The following is a 21,167-nucleotide window of genomic DNA, read 5'->3' on the forward strand; positions in this document are numbered from 1 at the left end:
TACCAGGCTTTGGCATTTGCTTTGTACTTTTAAGCAATGACCTGGTGGGAGTGGCTGAGGGGTAGGACAATAAGTGCGTGAAAACGTAAAATAGAAAAACTATCCTTGGGGCGCCTGGGTGGCTCAGTTGATTGAGCCTCTGACTTTGGCTCAGGTCATCATCATAGTTCACAGATAGAGCCCCGGGTCGGGCTGTGTGCTGACAGCTCAGAGCCCGGAGCCTGCTTTGGATTCTGTGTCGCCCTCTCTCTCTCCCCTCCCCCACTAGCACTCTGTGACTCTCTCTCTCAAAAATAAATAAACATTAAAAAAAAGAAAAGAAAAACTATCCTCAATTTGCTCTGCATGGGCAGTCTCTGTTAGAAGTCAGGCATTTCCTAACCTAATATGCATTTTCTCTAATGGCACATTCTTATTGGCTCCATTTTTCCAGATTTTGAGCTTCTGCAGTATGAATCTGTCTCGCATTTCTTATTTGCAAAATGAGGGCCTAGGATAGTCTGGTTTTAAGATCCTGTCTACAAATGTAAGGACAGTCTTCCAGCAAACACGTGTTTCTGGCAATCTAGTGGAAGAGACGAAACCTTATCTCAGAAGTTTCCGGAAAGTTTTATTGCCAGTTTCTTATGCTTGAAAAAAAACAATGGTCCCCCAAAATCAATTTCTTTAATCAAAGACACCTACAAGAGTAGTAGTGAGCAAACAACAACAAAAATAACCTCTGAATATATTCATTCTCTGTTCTGTAGGAAAAGGAGTTCAAACTGAGTAGATTGCCATGCAAGCTCATAGCATTCCTAGTACTTTCCATGACTTCACTTACGGTCTTCCTTGTTCTCATGCGGTTACACACATTCACATACCCTCTGCACGTACGTGTGTGCGCGCGCGCACACACACACACACACACACACACACACACACACACGGCTGTTCTAGGGAGGAGGAAATAGCAATGACCAATTCAAATAATAAAATAGTAGCAGATATATTCATACATACATATATCAGAACTGATTCAGTGTTTCCTGTTACAAATCTCTGCGTTGTACCTAGACTAACTTCGATGAATTCACGTGTTAGGCTCATAAGAACTTTAAGAAAATTGGACAATGAATTAGTATTTTCAGTAGTTTCTTATGGTTTGAATTTATGTTACGGTTTGAATTTTCTGTTTAACAGAAACAGGTATCTGTTCACGATAAAATCTCATCCCTAATTTGCTAACCTTTTGGAACAGTTAATTTCATTAGCAATAACATTCTAATTGTAGCTCATCATTTACAACTGAGTACTTAATGGCAGACACCAAGAAAAAAATTTAGTTGTCTAATGTGAAGAGAATAAGGTAAACAGAAATGAAGAAAAAAGATTCAACTTGCTGATTTGTTTGAAGAAGGCAAAAAGAAAACTCCCACAAATGAGGGGGAAAGGGAGAAAAACCAGAAAGTCAGTATTTAAATAGGAAAAAGCTTAAGTTGTATTTCAGGGATAAATTCAGAAAGATCAAAATTCAAAATGAGACAAAATTAATAAAGGAGGAGAAGAAAGAGGGGGGAGGAAAACATTACAAATTGGCAGAAGTAACAGAAAAGTGGTAAGAAAGGAGAATAAATGGACTCTGTATATATTAAATTGAATAAAGCAGGTAAATGAGGAAATGGCAAGACAAAAACTAAACCTGCATAGATGCTGACATCATCAACACCCATCCAGATAATTTATATTATATCTTCTAGACTTTACATATAGTCAGTACGGACTTTTTAGGTTGACAAATCAACTTTGATTCTGCTGCAAGCTCTACATGATAAATACAGTAAGAAAAAACCTGGAAGTGTAATATACAAAGAATGTGTTTTAGGCAATACTGGATGCTATGGTCTGAATGTTTGTGCTCCCCAAAGTTCATGTATTGAAAACGTAATGCCTGATGTGATGGTATTAGCTGGCGCGGCCTTTGGGAGGTGATTAGGTCATAAGGGTGAAGCCCGCATTAATGGAAATTGTGCCTTTTTAAGAGAGGTCTGAGAAAGCCTTTTGCCATGTGAGGACACAGCAAAAAAATGGCCAGCTATAAAGTGAGTCCTCACCAGATACTGAATTTGCCTGCACCTTGATCATGGACTGCCCAGCCTCCAGAACTGTGAGAGATAAATTCCTGTTGTTTATAAGCCACTCAACCTCTGGCATTTTGTTAGAGCAGCCCAAACAGACGAAGACACTGGATACATTTTTGGGGGGTAGTTGGTTGATATTTTACTAGTCACCGAGGAATGCTTAAATCTCATTCTTTCTTCACTCCTCTTCATGCACAGGTAACCCCCGACGAATATATCTGGTGAAGATTGTATTAGAAATTGGGAATCAAGTGTAAGTGAGACAGTCTGCTGACATCATCTTGCGAGATTACGCCGTTTAACACTTGATTTTAGCAGATGAATACTCAGCTGCCGTCACGGGAATGGTGTAATGCCTGACTCTTGTGACCTGTGCAGAGAGGTTCTACCTCGCTTGCCTACTTAGGGGCACGGAGAGCAAAAACAATAGTAAACACAATAGTAAAATGGCACCTCCATCCTCAACCCCAATTTTCTAACCTCATAGTGGCTATAAACTTCTTCTCTCTCTGCACTGGGGTTAAAGCACAGGGAAAAGATAGTCAGCACATTTTACCTATGTAGTAAGTCTGAAAAAAGAGATTGAACATACTAAATGGAGAGAAACAGTAGAGACCAAGGTGCGAGAATGAAAACGGTATATTTAGGAAGCACCCAGAGGTCAAACTCCTGCAGGGCCCTAACTGATGATGAGGCAGATGATTAGACTTAGAGGTGAACACACATTGTCTGTGCCAAGTGATTGCAAAACAGCCAGAAAAGGCTATTTGTCTCCCTAAAATTGTCTTTTGTGTTCAGTGAATTTTTGAGGCACGGTGAAGTACATCAAAGCCTTTACTGCCACAGTTAGAATTTTCCTGTGCACATATCAGTGGAGAAGTTGACACATTGCCTTAAATATAATGCGAAGTCCAGGTCATCGTTTCCAAAACATTTAGATTAAAGGGTCGGGAAAAAAATCAACAACAAAATTATTGGAGGGTAATGACAAAAGTGGTACATGACATAGGAGGGCAAATGACATTTTATTATGCCAACTGAGTACATTAAAACAAACAAAAACTTACATGTAGTAATAATGTAATTATGGAATGGACATTTTATTGTGGATAAAAGTAGTCCATGAATTTATATAAGGCCCAGTTGACAAAGTTTTCTTTAGATGGTTGGACTTTGCTTTGATACATATCATAAATAGGAGATTTCTTCTTCTCCTCCTCCTCCTCCTCCTCCTTCTTCTTCTCCCTCTTCTATCTGAGAAGTAAAATATGATCAACAGGAAACCATTAGTAAAATAAATGTCAACTAGAATAAAAATGCTTTAATCAAAGAAGGAGTTTTTCCTTACAAGATCTAGCCAAATACTTCCCTGACTATTTAGGAAATAAAATGAAATCTCAAAGATACTCATGATGTTTAAATATTAATGGTAGATTGATGAGTGGTCTCTTGATGCTAAAGAATAAAAATCTGGCAGAAAAAAACTTTTTATAAACCATAAATTAAACAGTACTTGAGAATCAGAAAACAGTTGGTCAAATTTCATGCTTCTGGAAAAATTTATTTTAAGAAAAAATCAATCTGGGAGCACCTGAAGCACCAAATGTTAAGGAGCAGTCAATACAGATTTGTCAGGAACAATTCTTCTCAAGCAACTCTAATTTTTGTCTCCGTCTAAATAATTTGTAAACTGCAAAAAATTGGCACAAATAAATAGCATCTACTTTTATTTTAATAAGACATAATTACAATATATCAAAATAATTACAGAAAAAATATGACCAAATTGAACAGAATGACACTATTGGAAAAGTTTCCAACTGCATCTTACACATGTAGAAATCATCAAAATTTAGCCAAAATACATACAAAAAGTGATGTCAGTATCTTTAACAATGTGCAATATTGAACAAAGCTTACAGCTTTCTTTAAACTTCATTTCAATAGATTGGTAAAATACTAAATTTTTAAATAATATTTTGATATTTATAATTCTTTCCTTTCCCTGAAAAAAATTTAAATCAAAGTTTAATTGCAAATTGCTTTTTAACTTCACAAATCTATTATTTTAGTATCCATTGGTGAACAGTGCTGATGAATTGGGGTGCATAGATGTTGATATTATTCTGGAGGTAGAACCCTGGGAGAAACATAGATGATACTACACGTTGTAATTTTTATTAATTTTTTAAATTTAGTGCTGTTATTTGAATAGTTCAGTCCTTAAAATTCTCCTATATATTTTATTTATTCTCCTATCCACTGGTCTTAAAATCGATCCATATTTCACCTCCTGTGATCCTGTCTCCCACTGGTAATAGTTTTTATTTGAATAGAAATCTAACACTTGAAAAGTGCAAAAAACCATTACTGTATGCAGTCTGCCCAACCTCCCTGCTCTTCTCTCCATTTTACAGATTTTTAAATAAATGAGACTCAGGTTGAACTGGCTTGGCCAAATTCGCACTGTCATAATGAGATATGGGCATTTATTTTGGGTCTTCTTCCTGTAACCTGGTTGCCTTCCAGTTTATCTTGTTGAGCGTTAAGCCCTGCTCTTGGAGGTGGACGAGGGGAAGCAAGTAGGTTTCCTTCCAAATGGAATTTGGGGGTCTGGAGGAACCCTCTCAATCCATATTTTATCAGTTCACAGGTGCCACCTAGAGGTAAAGAGAAGGAAAGAAAAATAAAACCATTGTTTCCACTTTTGTCTTAAAAGAAATATTTGTTTTAGAGAGAAAAGAAAGAACTATTCTCCAAATTCTTACTTTTGATGTGTAAAATATCACAATTAAAATGAACATTATAGAAAGAAATAAATTATTGAATATATTACTATTAACTGCTAAATTCTCTTCACTGAATGTTTACTTTTAACTTTTCTTTAACCGAGCATGTGTTTGCCTGGTCCATTTTTTTATATCTCCGATCCAAAAGTTCTAACCAATTGTTTTTTCTCCAATTGAAAGTTCCTTCCCTGTTTGTTGAAATGTCTACCCTCTGTGTCATTTATCTCTGTTCTGTCCCCTGAGGTTTGCCTTGAGGTCCCTTTCAAAAGAATCATCTACCGTTTCATCATATACATATTTTGAATCGACTCGTCATAAGCCCAAACTCTTTTAAACATATGGTTTTTTTGGTGCCCAAACTTGTATTTTTAACAGTGTAAAAGTGTGAGCATTACAGAACATAGAATCAAAAAAGAGAGAGAGAATTTTATCACCTCTTCAGGATTTGCTATTCAATGTCTACTGACTTTACCTTCCCATGTGTGTTATTAGAATGCTTAGATATTAACACGAATATCCTTTACTTTGAAATAAAATTGAAATTTTAAAACTTAAGTAAAATTCTGATTCGAAGAGTTGGGATGTGAGCAAATGGTCTTTCAAAATAGTAACTCAACATTTCTTTCTTTTCTTTTTAAACTGAAGAATAACTTGCATACAGTAACAAATGAAAAGTGCACTGATCACAGCAGCATTTGCTGAGTTTTTCAGATGTTTGCTCCTGTGTCAACAATGCAGATCAAGGCATAGACCACTTCCAGCACCCCCAAAGCTTCCTGTACTCTCCCCCATTCAATAACTTCTGTCAGTGGGAACTACGTTTTGACTTCTGGAGTCATACATTAGTTTGCTAATTAGTGAACTTCATAAAAATTGGATCCTGATGGATGGCTTCTGTTGAGTCTGAGTTCTGTTGCTCAATATGTTACATGTGAGATGTAACCATTTTGCTTCATGTGGTTGTGGACAGTGCATTCTTATAGTGTGCAATATTTTGAAAACAGAAATCATGAGTCAACATTTACATTATTTATAGCAAAACATTAGGAAGATCATATATTTCTATGCTAATATACATACTAAAGAGTTTATGACAAATCTTGGAATTAAGAAAACATATTTTACAAAAGCAGTTTTAACATGGTTCACTTGCTTTGTACTTCACCTTCTGTTGTTTTAGAATCCTCTTTGTATTTATTGTGATAATGTACCTCCTGTTTTGTTTACTTTCTCATGACTAAAGTTATTCCATTTTTCTAGAAGAAACTGAATTTTTTGTTCCTATGAGTTCTATTTAAGATGCACATTCATTTGTAAAATCAGATGTGTTCTTTATACATTGTTGATGTAGTAGTTACAACACATGAAATTATCAATAATTAGTTAAATAAAGGATGAAAGAAAATAATTACATCTAGTTTTCACAGTTGGATTATAACTGAATGCTGAACATGCATTATGAGTATTATTTAACATACTTTTTGAGACCATAAAAAATACCAATATTCAAAAAGATCATTCTGATATAATATAACAATAAAAACACTGCAGATAACACACATGAGGGGTGTCTGGGTGGCTCAGTCGGTTGAGAGTCTGACTTTGGCTCAGGTCATGACCTCATAGTTCGTGGGTTCAAGTCCCAGGTCGAGCTGTGTGCGGACAGCTCAGAGCCTGGAGCCTGGTTCGGATTCTGTGTCTCCCTCTCTCTCTGCCCCTCCTCTGCTCTCACCCTCTCTGTCTCTCTCTCTCTCAAAAACAAATAAACATTAAAATAAAACTGCACGCTGTTCAAACGTTGTCCCAGGAAAATTACACTATGCATAAAAATGTTCCCAAAAGGAAACTCGAAATGGAAGATGTTATATTTGATAAAAATCAGATGTTATTTAATAAATTGATAAATGTTTTAATGCAAAACACATTTGGACAATAATTTATCCAGAAGAATGTTTTATAAACTTCAAATAAAAATTGGAAAAGATGTAGGTTATCAGTCAAAAATTACTTCCATAGCAAACAAGTAAAACCTGCTTATAATCAGCATAACTGATGAAATGTTGATTTGTTTCATGCAACTTTAAGTATAAGTTTAGTCTGAGTTTGGTTTGCACAGCAGTACTGAAAAGACCGAGCCTCCTTTTACATTCATGCTCCAAGATTTCTAATAGTTGTATATTTTATTCTTCAGGATGATAAAATAGCTGCTGCTTCTCCAGTAATCCCAGCTATACACAAGGTAGTAAAAACAGAGAAGGAAAAAGGCAAAGGGGACAAAAACCAAAGCGGCATTCTAGCTAAGTCTGTCCCTTGAAAATAGCTCTCCCCATATCCCCCTTTGTGTAGCTTCCTCTTACATTTCATTGGCCGGAACTGGATCACGTGGCCACACTTAGCTGCAAGACCAGCTGGACAAGTGAGTGGTACAGTTTTTCTACCTGGAGAGTAGAGGAATACAGAGGAAAAGGGGACTCTAAATGATTTGGAGCAAGCAATTCAGGGTCTACCACATGGTTCCACTGTTCTCTTTGGAAATCTGAACAAAGAAGTAAATTGGCTTGTTTTTTACATTCAAAATTGTATGGAGGCACCTTGGTGGCTCAGTTGGTTAAGCATCCGATTTTGGCTCAGGTCATGATCTCACATTCATGGGTTCGAGCCCTACGTTGGGCTCTGTGCTGACAGCTCAGAACCTGGAGCCTACTTCTGATTCTGTGTCTCCTTCTCTTCTGTCCCTCCCTGGCTCATGTTCTGTCTCTCTCTCCCTCCCCCCCCCGCTTCTCTCTCTCTCAAAAATAAACATTAAAACAATTTAAAAAAAAAACAGAATAAAAATATATTCATATTGCAAAGTGGCAGACAAGTCACTTCTGCTGGTTCAAATGATGGGCATGAAATGGGGACAATTTTGTAAAATCTGCTAACTAAAAAAAAAGAACAGGATCTTAAACTTGTTTAGTGATAATTCATGCAATTACACTGAGTATAGTAACAACTCTTTAGTTTCAGATCCATGAAAACAAAGTGTTTAGAGAAATACTGGGAGCCATGGTAGATTGTCTTCCCACAATAATGCAACAAATACTGTGCGAAGGTTACTGATTTCTCCTGAATGCTAATTATCTTTTAATTTTGTATCTGTTTAGTGCCCCGTATCTTGACTACATGGAGGTAATATTTTGCTTAGTTCACTTGTTTGTGATAAATTCAACTCAAGCTTGTATTACTTATTTTGTTGACTTTCTCCATGTTGACCTGCTGCTTTGCTATCTCAGTTTTATTTTATTTTATTTGTTTTGCTTTAGTGGCATCTTGCCAAAGAATGATCATAGAAAGATGATAATTTTACTTCCTTAAATTTTTCATCACCTTCATATTTATCCTATTAATTCAATTTTCTTTTGTTAAGGACATGATATTCTGGACTAATCTATTTCTAGCTCATGTTTTTATTTTAGAGTCTCTTGGGATTCCTTTCTGCTACTAGCACCATGGAGAGAAACAGAGTTTTTCTTTACCTAATTTCATAGCAAGTCATTAAACCTTTTTGAGATAGTTTTGAAGGATGTATTATTTCCTATAGTTGTATTCATAGATGTGCACTATTGATATTGAATTTCATAACGTTTGAAAAAGCTTATGATGAAATATCATTTTTTAAATTCTAGTGACACTTAATAAAAAGCACATGTATGCATAATAGCAGTATTCAATTTAAATAATCACTATTTTTTTATTAAAAATTTTTTTCTTACATTTATTTATTTTTGAGAGAGAGAGACAGAGCACGAGTGGGGGAGGGGCAGAGAGAGAGAGGGAGACACAGAATCCGAAGCAGGCTCCAGTCTCTGAGCTGTCGTCAGCACAGAGCCTGACGCAGGGCCCGAACCCACAAACCGTGAGATCATGACCTGAGCCAAAGTCAAGCGCTCAACTGACTGAGCCACCCAGGTGCCCCAAAGAATCACTATTTTAAAGGATCATTGAGCTCATAGAGTCAAATGGACTTTACAAAAATTTCTTTTTTTACTACTGATGGATTTTTTTTCACTCCGAATAATGAGGGCCCTTATTAGATATAAAGGGGTTTTCTCCCTAAAGCATTAATTAGAGGAAAGATGCATTAAATAATGTGTTTTTTATAATACCACTCATTTGAAGGTTTGTAAAAATGGCATTCCATATATAAAGGTTTATGTTTCTACCAAAGGTCAGTGAGTCCAGAACCTGGAGAGTATGAAGGAATTTTAACAAAGGCTATTAATATATGCTTTGCCATTTCCAGGATTTATTCTGTACCTGGGGAAGCATTAAATACCAGGTGATCTCTTTTAATAAATCCAGTAGGAAATTAACGTGGGGAAAAAAAAGTAAAAAAAAAAAAAAAAAAGCTAAAACCGGACTTGTTCCAGGCACTCTAGGGTTCCAGCTTAATCCTTGAATGAAAATTCCCAAATGTCCTGCTTACAATGAAGAGTCCTTAGAATGTGTATCAAGAATGTTTCTGTGTGCCCATATGTGCTTGTGTCCATGCATGTGGTGTGTGTACATGTATTTGAGAGCATGTGGGTGGTAGGCATAGGGATTTTGTATGCATAAAGGACCTGGGGTTCCCCCCAAAAAGAGTGGTTGGATATACATGGGAAGATGGTCATCCTCCAGTGCCAGGCTGTCAAGATGTATAAATCATCTGTTAAGCCTTCAAATAATAGTTGGTTAAGGCCCACAATTTTGGAATTCATAATAGGAAGAAAGATCAGCAGGATAATAGTGGTTCATTCCTCCATTTAGTCAACAAATAGCTTCAAGAGTATAGCAAGGAAAAAGTTGGCAAAATTTCTACTATCCTGGGCTTATATTCTAGCGGGGGTACAATCATTAAGATAAACAATCAAATATATTGTGTACTAGATGGTGATAAATTCTATAAAAGAAAATAAGGCAGAAAAGGGAAGAAAGGAGAGTGGACTGAGGAAAAGTAGTTGTAATTTTAGTTAGGGTGATTATATATGTCTGCAATGAAAAGATGGCATCTGAGTAATGGTCTGAAAGAGGAAAGGGAGTAGACCTTGCTGGTACCTGGGGAAGAGAATTCCAATAGGAAGAAAGAGTAGGAGCGAAGGCCCTGATGTAGAAGCATGCCTTGAATAACAGCTAGACGGTCAGTGTGGTAAGAGAGGAAATAGGAAAGGCATTGGGTGGTTTTGAGTAGAGAAGTAAAATGATTTGATATAACACATCATGTTCACTCCTTTCTTAGATTATTCTGAAGGGAGGTGAGGACATAATAAAAAGAATGGCCTAGGATGGGAGACTACTATAATCATCCCGGCTAGAGACGATGATGGCTTACACCAAGGTGGTAGCGGTAAGAAATCCTTGTACTCTGAAACTAAAGTAACACGATTGCCTAACTGAATACGCGTGTAGTCCAAGAGGACACCAAAGTTTCCGGTCTGGGCAAATGGCAGGATTTTGTCATTTACTGAAATTGATAGGTTGTAGAAGTCATAGATTTGGGGACAAAGATCAGAGGTTCAGTTTTGGACATACTTTATTTGAATGCTTATTAGACATTCAAGGAAAGATATTAATTATCAGTTATGTATGTGGTCAAGACTTTGAAGGGAAGATAGATATAGTGACTGGAAATATTTATTTGGAATCTAAATATCAATTATATAGATACTATCAAAGCCTTGAGGTGGGGAGAGTCATTAAGATTGCTAAAAGTCAAAAGAGAGGAAAATTTGGACACTAAATGATGTTTGACATTTATTTGTGCCCATAGTTTCAGGTTAGAGAGACATACATAAATAATAAATAATATACTGATAAAATAATAAATAATAGATAATAATAATGAATAATATAGTAATATGTAAATAAATAATAAATCAAGTAAAAAATCTCTATATGATAATACATTCAATGTTCCTATCACAGTTGTTTGATATACAGCAGTCATCCATTAGTTGTTATTTTTATTGTTTAAAAATATTTTTTATTGAGGGGCGCCTGGGTGGCTCAATTGGTTGAGCATCTGACTTCAGCCAGGTCACGATCTCGCGGTCCGTGAGTTCGAGCCCCGCGTCAGGCTCTGGGCTGATGGCTCAGAGCCTGGAGCCTGTTTCCGATTCTGTGTCTCCCTCTCTCTGCCCCTCCCCTGTTCATGCTCTGTCTCTCTCTGTCGCAAAAATAAATAAACGTTGAAAAAAAAATTTAAAAAATAAAAAAAAATAAAAATAAATAAAAATAAAAATATATTCTTTTATTGAAGTATTGACATACAATGTTATATTAGTTTCAGATGTACAACATAGTGATTGAGCAACTCTATGCTTTATTCTCCGTTCAACACAAGTGTAGTTACCATCTGCCAGCAAGCATACAACACTACTTTAATACTATTGACTATATTCCTTATGCTGTAGTTTTCTTCTCCATGACATATTCATTCTATAACTGGAAGCCTGTATCTACCACTCCCCTGCACCCCTTTTGCCTTTGCCCATCTCTCCAACAACCTCCCCTCTGGCCACCACCAGTTTGTTGTTCTTAGGAGGCAAAAAACGTTCTGAGGAGATTTTTTGAAACACTAGAAATAAAACTACATGTGATCAAATAATCCTACTTCTGGGTTTATCCAAAAAAATATCAAAGTAGGATATTGAAGGCATATCTGCATTCCCATGTTCATTGCAGCATTATTCACAATTACCAAGACAAAGAAACAACCTCAGTGTCCATCAATGAATGGATGAATGGATGAATGAATGAATGTTATATATATATATAAATATATATATATATACATATATATGTATATAACATATATATATTACATATATATATATAATATGTCAAAGTTATATATAAATAATAATATATACAATACATGCTATATGCAATAGAATATTATTCAGCCATGAAGAAAAAGGAAATCCTGTTATTTGCAACAACATGGATGGACTTTGAAGGTATTATGAAAAGTAAAATAATTATGCAAAGTGAAATAAGCCAGACAAGAAAACAGAGAAAGTTAAATACTGCATGGTATCACTTGTATGTGGATTTTTTTTTAAATTCAAAGCCATAGAGAAAGAGAGGATAAAAGTGATTACCAGGAGCTAGGGGTGGGTGACATTGGGACAGGTTGGTAAAAAGGTATAAACTTTCAACTATAAAGTAAATGAGATCTGAGATAAACATATGATTGTGATTGATAATACCATCCTGTAGAATTTAAATTGGCTAAGAGAGTAGAATGTAGTTGTTCCCTACCCCCCCCCAAATTAAATATTTAAGGTGATAATTGTATTAACTAGATGAGGGAAATCCTTTCATAATGCTTCGTATGTATACTTTAAATGTCTTACAATTTTCATTCCCATGACTTACCTATTTTATAACTGAAAGTCTGTACCTCTTAATCCACTTCACCTATTTCACCTGTGCCTAGAACCCCTCCCCTATCTCTGGCAACTACCAATTTGTTCTCTATATTTATGAGTCTCTTTTTTATAATTTGCTTGTTGGTGTGTTCATTTGTTTTGTTTTTAAGATTCCACACATAAATGAAATCATATAGTATTTAACTTTCTTGGTCTGACTTATTTCACTTAGCATAGTACCCTGTAGGTCCATCCATTTTATCATGAATGGTAAGATTTTATTCTATTTTATGACCAAGTAATATTCCATTGTGTAAATATACCACATCTTGTTTATCCATTCATCTATGGATGGACACTTAGGTTGCTTCCATGGTTAGCGTTTCATAATGTATGTTATATAATTTCTTTATTTTTGAGAGTGAGAGAGAGAGAGACAGAGAGAGAGACAGAGAGAGAGAGTGCACCAGAGCCCAATGTGGGGCTCGATCTCATGAACTGTGAGATCATGACCTGAGCTGAAATCAAGAGCTAGATGCTTAACCAACTGAGCCACCCAGGTGCCCCAAATCACTATGTTTTACACCAGAAACTAATATACTGTATGTCAACATATTTCAATATAAAATCAAAAAATTAAATGAAATTAATTAAAAAAATAAATGTCTTAAAATTTTGTCAGTTGTATCACAATAAAGCTGAAATTCTAAAAGTGGAAACAATGTTAAATAAACAAAACATGATACATCTATACAATGGGATTCTACTCAGCACTGAAAAAGAAAGGAGTACTCGTGCTACAACATGGATAAAAACATCATATTAAGCAAAGATGTCAGACACAAAGGAGGACACACCGTATTGTTACATTTAGATGAAAAGTACAGAAAAGACAAATCTATAGGAGTAAAAAGTAGATTAGTGTGTTCCTGGTGGTGGCGGTAGGAATGAGAAGTGTCTAAAAGTAAAGAGGTTCATTTATGAGATGATGTAAATGTTCTGAAATTAGGTTACAGTGACGGTTGCATAATTCTATAATATTAAGAAGTATTATTGAATTGTACACTTAATACAAGTGAATTTTATAGCATGTAAGTCATATGTCAATAAAGCTGTTTTGTAGAAAAGAAAACCATAAATAAAAAAATTTAAAAATGCCTCTGTGAATCATTAAAATCCAGGATTAATGCAATTGTCCAAATGATGCTGTGCTTTAAGAGAAATGGACTTTTTTTTTTTTTGGGCAGAAAAAGTCTTCTCTAAGGAAAGTGATATTTTTATTAGATAAATAGGAGGCATGGCATCTTAGCAGGATTACTCTAGCTAGTTCCTCAAAAGGAGGACTAACCTAAATGTCAAACACAGATGCTTATCAGTACTCTTATCACTAGGAGTCCATCAGGAGAAGTATTTTTTTTAAAGATTTGAACAAATAAAATTAGCTATTACAAAATTTACTTCATTGATTAAAGTGATTTGTCGCTTCCTCATTATTATCGATCTGAGGTGCTCACTGGGAAGGATACGCAATTGCTATCCATTAATTTCATGGATGAGAAATATTGTCTTGGGACTATAACTATGAACTTGGAGGTTGGCATGTGCATACTGGAGAGGGAAAGAGAACTGAATTCTCCCAATTCCCTGTTCATTAACTTGCCAGTTAAAGTTGGCTATAGGCATGTTTTCCTGGGGCAACTTTAATTAAAGACCTGATTTTTCAACTTAGGGTCAGTAACACCCAATTGATTCCTTTCTTTTCTTTTAAAATGAGCCACTGTTTTTCATAGCAGTATTATTATTGTTGTTATCAGTAGCCATGGAAGTACAGTAGTCAATGTTTAAGAGACTGGATACAATACATGCAGAAGAGGAAACTTTAAAAAGAAAAAAAAAGTCCATATTGATCCACAGAATGAGGTTGCATGAATTTATTCTTATCTTACAACTTTCAGGTAAAATTAAAGTCTAATCCAATTCTGCTCTCAGAATATGGTCCACAGAGCAATAGTTAAGTTTGATGGAATGATTCATAAATTTAAGGGAAAATAATCTTTTAAAAATTGGGAAACACTGGGATAAACAAACTTATAATTTTTTTTTTTAACCATATGACTTCCCAGAGTTTAATTTATAAAAGCGCATGGTAAATCCCTATGGAAAAAGTAGCCTGCAATGATCCCAAAACTCATTTGACTGTGACAACATTTAACTTCTAAGGGACTCTCATGGGGATAGATTCTTATTTGAGAAACTACCGCTTTATTATGGACCCAGATAGTCCTAGTACGGGCTGGGATGCTGACTGAAATTCTAAAATGTGCCATAGTTGCAAGATGCTTAATATTAATTTCATTCTTCTGGGCAAATGAGAAGATTACATTTTTGAGACACTTCGCATTCCAGCTGGGACCAGCCAGGCTCTGGTCAAGGGAAGTGAATTGGAAGTGATGTATTTGCCTGTCCATACAAAATCCTGCCTGATGTCTCCCGTTTTCTCTTCTCTTGTCACCATGACCGTGAAGGCTACACCGAGGCTGGTGGCATCACAGGATGATATGAGTCTGGATTGCAGAATCTCTTGCTAGTAAATCTGCCTGCACAGAACAATGGTTTAACCTGATTGGTACTGAGTGAGAAACTTCAGGTCGTAAGCACTGGGATGATGGGGTCGAATGTAACTGTATATTTACCTGGCCAATACGACAATTCTATTTAATTCAACTCAGTGAACACATACCATGTTCCTAATACGAGAATGGTTCCAAGGCATTCTGCTAGTAACACAGCTGTTCTCACAATAAAGGAATGAGCCAATGTTCTGGCCTTCAAGGCTCAGCAAACACAGATGGCTCCCACTCTCCGGCTCAGTCTAGCGTTTTAAAACATTCTAGCCTTTTGTTTTGGCTGAGTTGACTTCAGACTGCATTCTGGTCCTTCTTCCCTCTTGTAATAGTCTTAAGTAAGGCTTATTCCTTAACTGTTTACCTCTTCTTGTGCGATTTTTGCTCAGCAAGACTAACTACTAACATTACACTCTAAATAGGGTAAGCGTTCTTCTTGTCCCAAGGTGTCTGTAGGTTCTGCTGAACCAGTATTAATGGGAAGATATCTCACATTCACAATCTGGCTTTGTGTGCTTATTATCATGGTGGGAAACACACAATTTATGGCTTTCAGTATTTTCTACACACTGTTCAGGAGACCTGATGGTTGGGCATAGGAGACCAACAGAATTGCTCCGAGTCCTTTGTCTAGACTGTCACCCAGATAAGGCAAAGCCTAGATAATTCCCCTGGAATTATTTTCTGAGAAATTGGGATAGAAACTGGAGTTGGGCAGGATAGATGATCAGTAGACAGGTTATGGGGATGAGATGGGATACAATAAAATTGGAAGTTAAAAGCAAATTCAGGCATATAGCATTAGGATTGATGTCTGAGCAGAGAAAGAAAACAGAAGTGGAATTTGGAGAAATTTGCTGACCCTGTAGGCTTATTTGTAATGTCTCCACATCTTGGGTCTGGGTAGACAGCCCTTTGGGCAGCCATAAGCTATAATAGCTTTTTTTCTCTTCTGTGCATCTTACTGCAGACCCACTTTTTTTGTTTCTGCATAGTGGCTTCTCTGCTGGAAAAATCCAAATAGCATGGTGGATAAGTACTGCCAGAATAAACTTAGGGCTTTTCCGCTTAGTTTCACCTTAGTACTGCTTAATTAATCTTAACTGTTGTCAAGTGTTAGTAGGTTTAATTATTTTCCCAGTTTTATAGTGTAGTTCATCTAAATCTTTAATTTTTTTCTTTTGCTTTTCTCATTTTCAGTAAGATATAAAGGCTAAAAGGAAGAAAGTCACAACATGCTCCTCACCTCTTCCTATTAAATTTATTTTTATGTGAACATATTTTCCCATTTTTTTCTCCTCCAGTCCCAAAGCACTCCTCGTCTCTACCGTCTCTGAGAACTTAATACTTTTATTTCTTCTCTTTAATATTTTAATTCATCACCTGATTCTTTACGATCAGTATATTTCTCTTTTTTTCCCCCTCCGGCCCCTTTCCATGCTTCCTTTCTACCTCCGTATTTATGCGTTTACGCACACACACACACACACACACACACACACACACACTGGAACTTTAGTCGCCTTGTTACTCATAATCATAATTGACTGTCATTTTGCTTCTGTCCCAAGTCCACTGAAACTACTATTGTCATCAGCGCAAATGACATTCTTTGTACTAAAGCCAAGTTTTTAAATTAAATTAAATTTTATTATTATTATTTTTTTATTTTTGAGGCTTTGCTCCTTTTGGTCTTTCTCTTCTTTTAACTCTCTCCTTCCTTGATTTTGTGCTGTAGCACCAAATCTTCATTCCCTTCCAATCTGTCCTTTCTTTGTTTTTAAATAACTGTTGTAGTAATTTCCTCTACATCTACTGTTTACTCAAGTACTAAATTTCCTCAGAGTTCTTTCTTTAGCCCTGTTTGCCTTTTCAACTTCATACTTTCTGTTGGCCACATACCCACTCCCTATGTACATTTTTGAAATTTGTTCTTTCTTTTATGTGCCTTACCTGGGAGACTGACATGTTTATTTGCAACCCAAACAAGAAAACTAGGAAGGATTAGAAACCCAGCATATCCTTGTGGATATTGTGATTTTTAAAAAAATGTATATTTATTTATTTTGAGAGAGATAGAGACAGCACAAGCAGGGGAGGAGCAGGGAGAGAGGGAGAGAGAGAATCCCAAGCCGGCTCCACACTGTCAGCACTGAGCCTGATGCGGGGCTAGATCCCAGGAACGGGGAGATCATGACCTGAGCCCAACCAAGAGTCAGATGCTTAACCGACTAAACCACTCAGGCACCCTGATACTATGATTTCTAATAAGAAATATGTAATTTGTCCTCATCATGGTTCCTAGCATAGAGCTTTTATAATTTTCAATGTAAGAGTCATAGAAGCATCTTTTGTGATAATACTTAGTTTGTTCCCAATTCCTGAAATAGCTCCAGAGCAGTACAAGTGAAATGGATGTTTTGTTTTTTTTTTTTTTTTAATTCATAACAAGCTCCTTTCAAGCACTCTTGTTTATGCTAATGCTGCGACTACTAGAAAGTCACTAAGGAGGGACGCTGGTTGCCAGGGGAACCTACCACGTGGATTAGAGTGTTGGGCTTAGGAGACATTCCAGGTTGGTGAATACCTGGAGGTGATGGAAGAGTAGTGTGCCCAAAAGGTGCAGGGAAGCTTCGAGCTGTTACCATAGATGTTAAAGTTTGCCTTACACACCTTTTCCATCTGACTCTAGGTTATATCTTCTCATAATAAACTGGCGATTTAGTAAGTAAAATGTTTGAGTTCTGTGAGCCACTCTAGGAAATTAACTGGACCCAAGGAATGGGTTATGGGGCCCTCTGACTTATAGCCAGAAGCACAGGTAACAACAGCCTCGACTTGCTCTCTGCATCTGAAGGGGGCCAGGGATCAGTCTTATAAAACAGAACCTTTAACCTGTATGCAGTGATTCTGTCTCCAGGTAGATAGTGTCAGACAGATTTGAGTTAAATTGTGTCACAATTGCTGGCAACATGTACTCCCAAGTGTCTTCTTTTAATATCCCTTATTTCAGTGTCAGAGCCCTTTTGCACAGAGCAATCCAAACATAAAATCTGAAGAGTATTGAGAAATCTATTATTTGTATTTTTACAACTCCTACATCTTCTAGGTGAGACTTGCTTAAAACTGAAACTCCTCCTGCATACCCAGTCTCTTTTATGCTGCTTTATTTGTTTTCCAACATAAAGTGTAATTTACTTGTTATTTTTATTATTTGTTGTTTACAAAGTGTAAGCTTCCCAAGGACTGGGGACTTTTGGACTTGTTTTAGTCACTGAGGTATCCTAATCATCTAGAACATTTTGGTCACTCAATAAATACTTGCAGAGTACAGAGTGAATTTGTAGAGTGAATAAATATTTGCAGAGTGTAGAATTTGCAGTGTAAATAATTTTTTTTCTCGATTTCTCTCACAACCTACACAATTCTTAGAGATCTTGGGTGCTTATCAAATATTTGTTGGGGCGCCTGGGTGGCTCAGTTGGTTGAGTGTCTGACTTCAGCTCAGGTCATGATCTCAGTTTGTGAGTTCAAGCCCCACATTGGGCTCTGTGCTAATGGCTCAGAGCCTGGAGCCTGCTTCGGATTCTGTGTCTCCCTCTCTCTCTGCTCCTTCCCTGCTCACACGCTGTCTCTCTCTCAAAAATAAAGATTAAAAAAATTTTTAATATCTGTTGAATGAATTGATGACAAACAACTCAATTTCTATAAACAACAAAATTTTCATGAACTCCTCAGGGTCATGAATTTATAGTGAGAGGAACTGAGTAGACATAACATCCATCATAAAACACAGAAATTATACTACGAATTGTAGATTGTGTCCTTTCCACTTGAGTTTTGCTTTCTATTGATAAGCAACAGATACTCTGTCATCAGTAAATGTCTCATCCCCAAATAGTTTTATAGAAAACTTAGTTATGTAATTCCTGTCTATCCTTTGACCTGGATTATCAATGAAGTCTTATTTTGTTAAATATGCACCAACTTTGGTTTTACAAACTTCATCCATAAATTGGCCAGATGTGTTTTATTCTGAGTGCTCAAAGGTTTGGATATGAGAAATTATTTTTTGACACATTCTTCATTATATTTGGGACAATAAACTTTATTTAAATTTACAACTTATATGACCTATCTAAATCTGCTAAGTTATTTATCACAAGTATTTGTTACCTAGAGTGGTCATATGATCTATTACCCAATTTGGGACATGTCTAAAAGTGAAAGAAGACGCAACTAATTATTCTGAGGTTCTGGGTTTATTTCAACCATCTTGAGGGAACAGGAATGTCAGATAACCTACTGTTAACTCATTTCATTTGCATTTTGGTCCCTGATAAGATAATAGCACAGTTCAATAACACAATGGTTTTCATATAAACCATTATAAGCAGGAAGAGCAATTGATAATTTTCATGTTTTACTTCAACAAAAATGTAATAAAAATGGTCTTCTCTAAACATCTTACCATACTGTATCAAAATATTAAAATACACATATGCATTTTCTTAACAAACAATATAAATTAATGTACAATAATTTATCTGATGATCATTATATTCAAGTTATGATAGATAATTCAGGACCAAAAAATATCAAGGGACTACTGAGACACAATGTTTTGTGATGAAGGTAATATTTTATTGCCTTTACTTTGGCCTAAGTGGCAGAAATCAAACTCTGATGAAATGAATAAGTTTTCAGAGGACAGATATGTTTGAACAGAAGTGAGTCCATTTACAATATATGAGCAGAGAACAGTGTTTCAGAGCAATGTGGAAGAATAGAGGAAGGGAAGGAAAAAATATAATATAAAAACAGAGAAGGAGGGGAACCATAAGAGACTCTTAATCATAGAAAACAAGCTGAGGGTTGCTGGAGGGGATGTGGGTGAGGGGTTGGGCTAAATAGGTGATGGGCCTTAAGGAAGGCACTTGTGATGAGCACTGGGTCTTATGTGTAACTGATGAATCACTAAAATCTACTGAAACCAATACTACACTATATGTTAACTCACTTGAATTGAATTAAAATCTTGGAAGAAAAAAAAATAGAGGACCTTTGTATCATTTGACATACAAAGGGAAAAAGGGACAAGGACAGTTCTGCTTGATTTCATAGTTTTCTAGTTCTTAGCTCTGTCTATGGGTTTAATACCATTAATCTTTAAGAAAGACATTCTTTATAACTCATTTCTCTTCTTACTTAGACAAAACTCACTTTGAAGAGCAAAAAGTTACATGTATTCAATTCTTTAAATTTTAACATACTGATTTTTTTCCCACAGGTTTCATTGTCTTTATCTTCATGTGTCAGTTCTACCGATGGTCAAAGAAACAACAAGTGCTAGATAATGGAAATAAAATGGAATGACTCCATTTGATCTGCTTATACCTGATCAGATTACATTAGGGGTTCTTAAGTAGTCGTCTTTCAAGAACATGCTTGATTAACAATTAAAGAGATAATGAAAATTCATATTCTTACCTCTATTTATTATACTCAGTAAGTGAAAAGTGGATTTCTTCCCTAAAGAATCCCTAATTTTTAGTTCCTTAATATCACAAAGTGCAACACAGTCTAAAGGAAATTTATTTTTCTAGGTCAAAGCTATACCACATATGTGAGTCAAGTTAAGAAAAACGTACACAAAAGCCTTCAAAAACAATATAATTAAAATGGAATTATATTGATTTGAGTTAAAAGCATTTAGTTGCAGGCATGCTCAAGACTAATAGAGAGATACTGAAGACGGCAAAAACACATACATCATTTAAGATGGAAACATCTATGGCGTGTTAATATTAAAAGAATGACCTATAAAAGAATAGTATCCAATGTTCATAAAAAAATCTTTATCTGATGTTCCAATAAATCCAATCCAATGTTCCAATAAATCTTTATACATCAATAATAAAATAAATGTGAAGAGACCAAACTGGCTTATAAAATGATAGTGTTTGTCTGATTAGATTTTTAAAACCAAGCTATAGGCTCTTAATACAGAGGCACTGAAAACTTTAAAACAAAATAATACAGGAAGATACAGCAGGAAAATAATCAACAGAAAATTGGTTGAGCCACAGTAGAAACAAATTAAACTTTGAAAGAAAAGGAAAATTTTGGGTTAAAGATATTTAGTACAAATTTAAAAAGAACAATTCATTAGAAAGACAATAAAATTATAAATATGTGTGAACCTAATATCACTGTGTTAATTAAGCAAAAATTATTAGT

The 21,167-nt window shown here is 35.7% G+C and overlaps 1 long non-coding RNA gene across 1 annotated transcript; it reads left to right on the forward strand.

Moving 5' to 3' along the window:
• The first annotated feature begins 17,519 nt into the window (after positions 1–17,519).
• Positions 17,520–20,408, forward strand: LOC121013119 (uncharacterized). The gene is made up of 2 exons (XR_005782507.1): positions 17,520–17,651; positions 20,218–20,408. It is a non-coding gene; the product is annotated as an uncharacterized LOC121013119 (long non-coding RNA).
• Positions 20,409–21,167: the final 759 nt, after the last annotated feature.

The sequence above is a fragment of the Herpailurus yagouaroundi genome, unplaced genomic scaffold (assembly GCF_014898765.1).
Source record: "Herpailurus yagouaroundi ecotype Mexico unplaced genomic scaffold, PumYag 198, whole genome shotgun sequence".
NCBI lineage: Eukaryota > Metazoa > Chordata > Mammalia > Carnivora > Felidae > Herpailurus > Herpailurus yagouaroundi.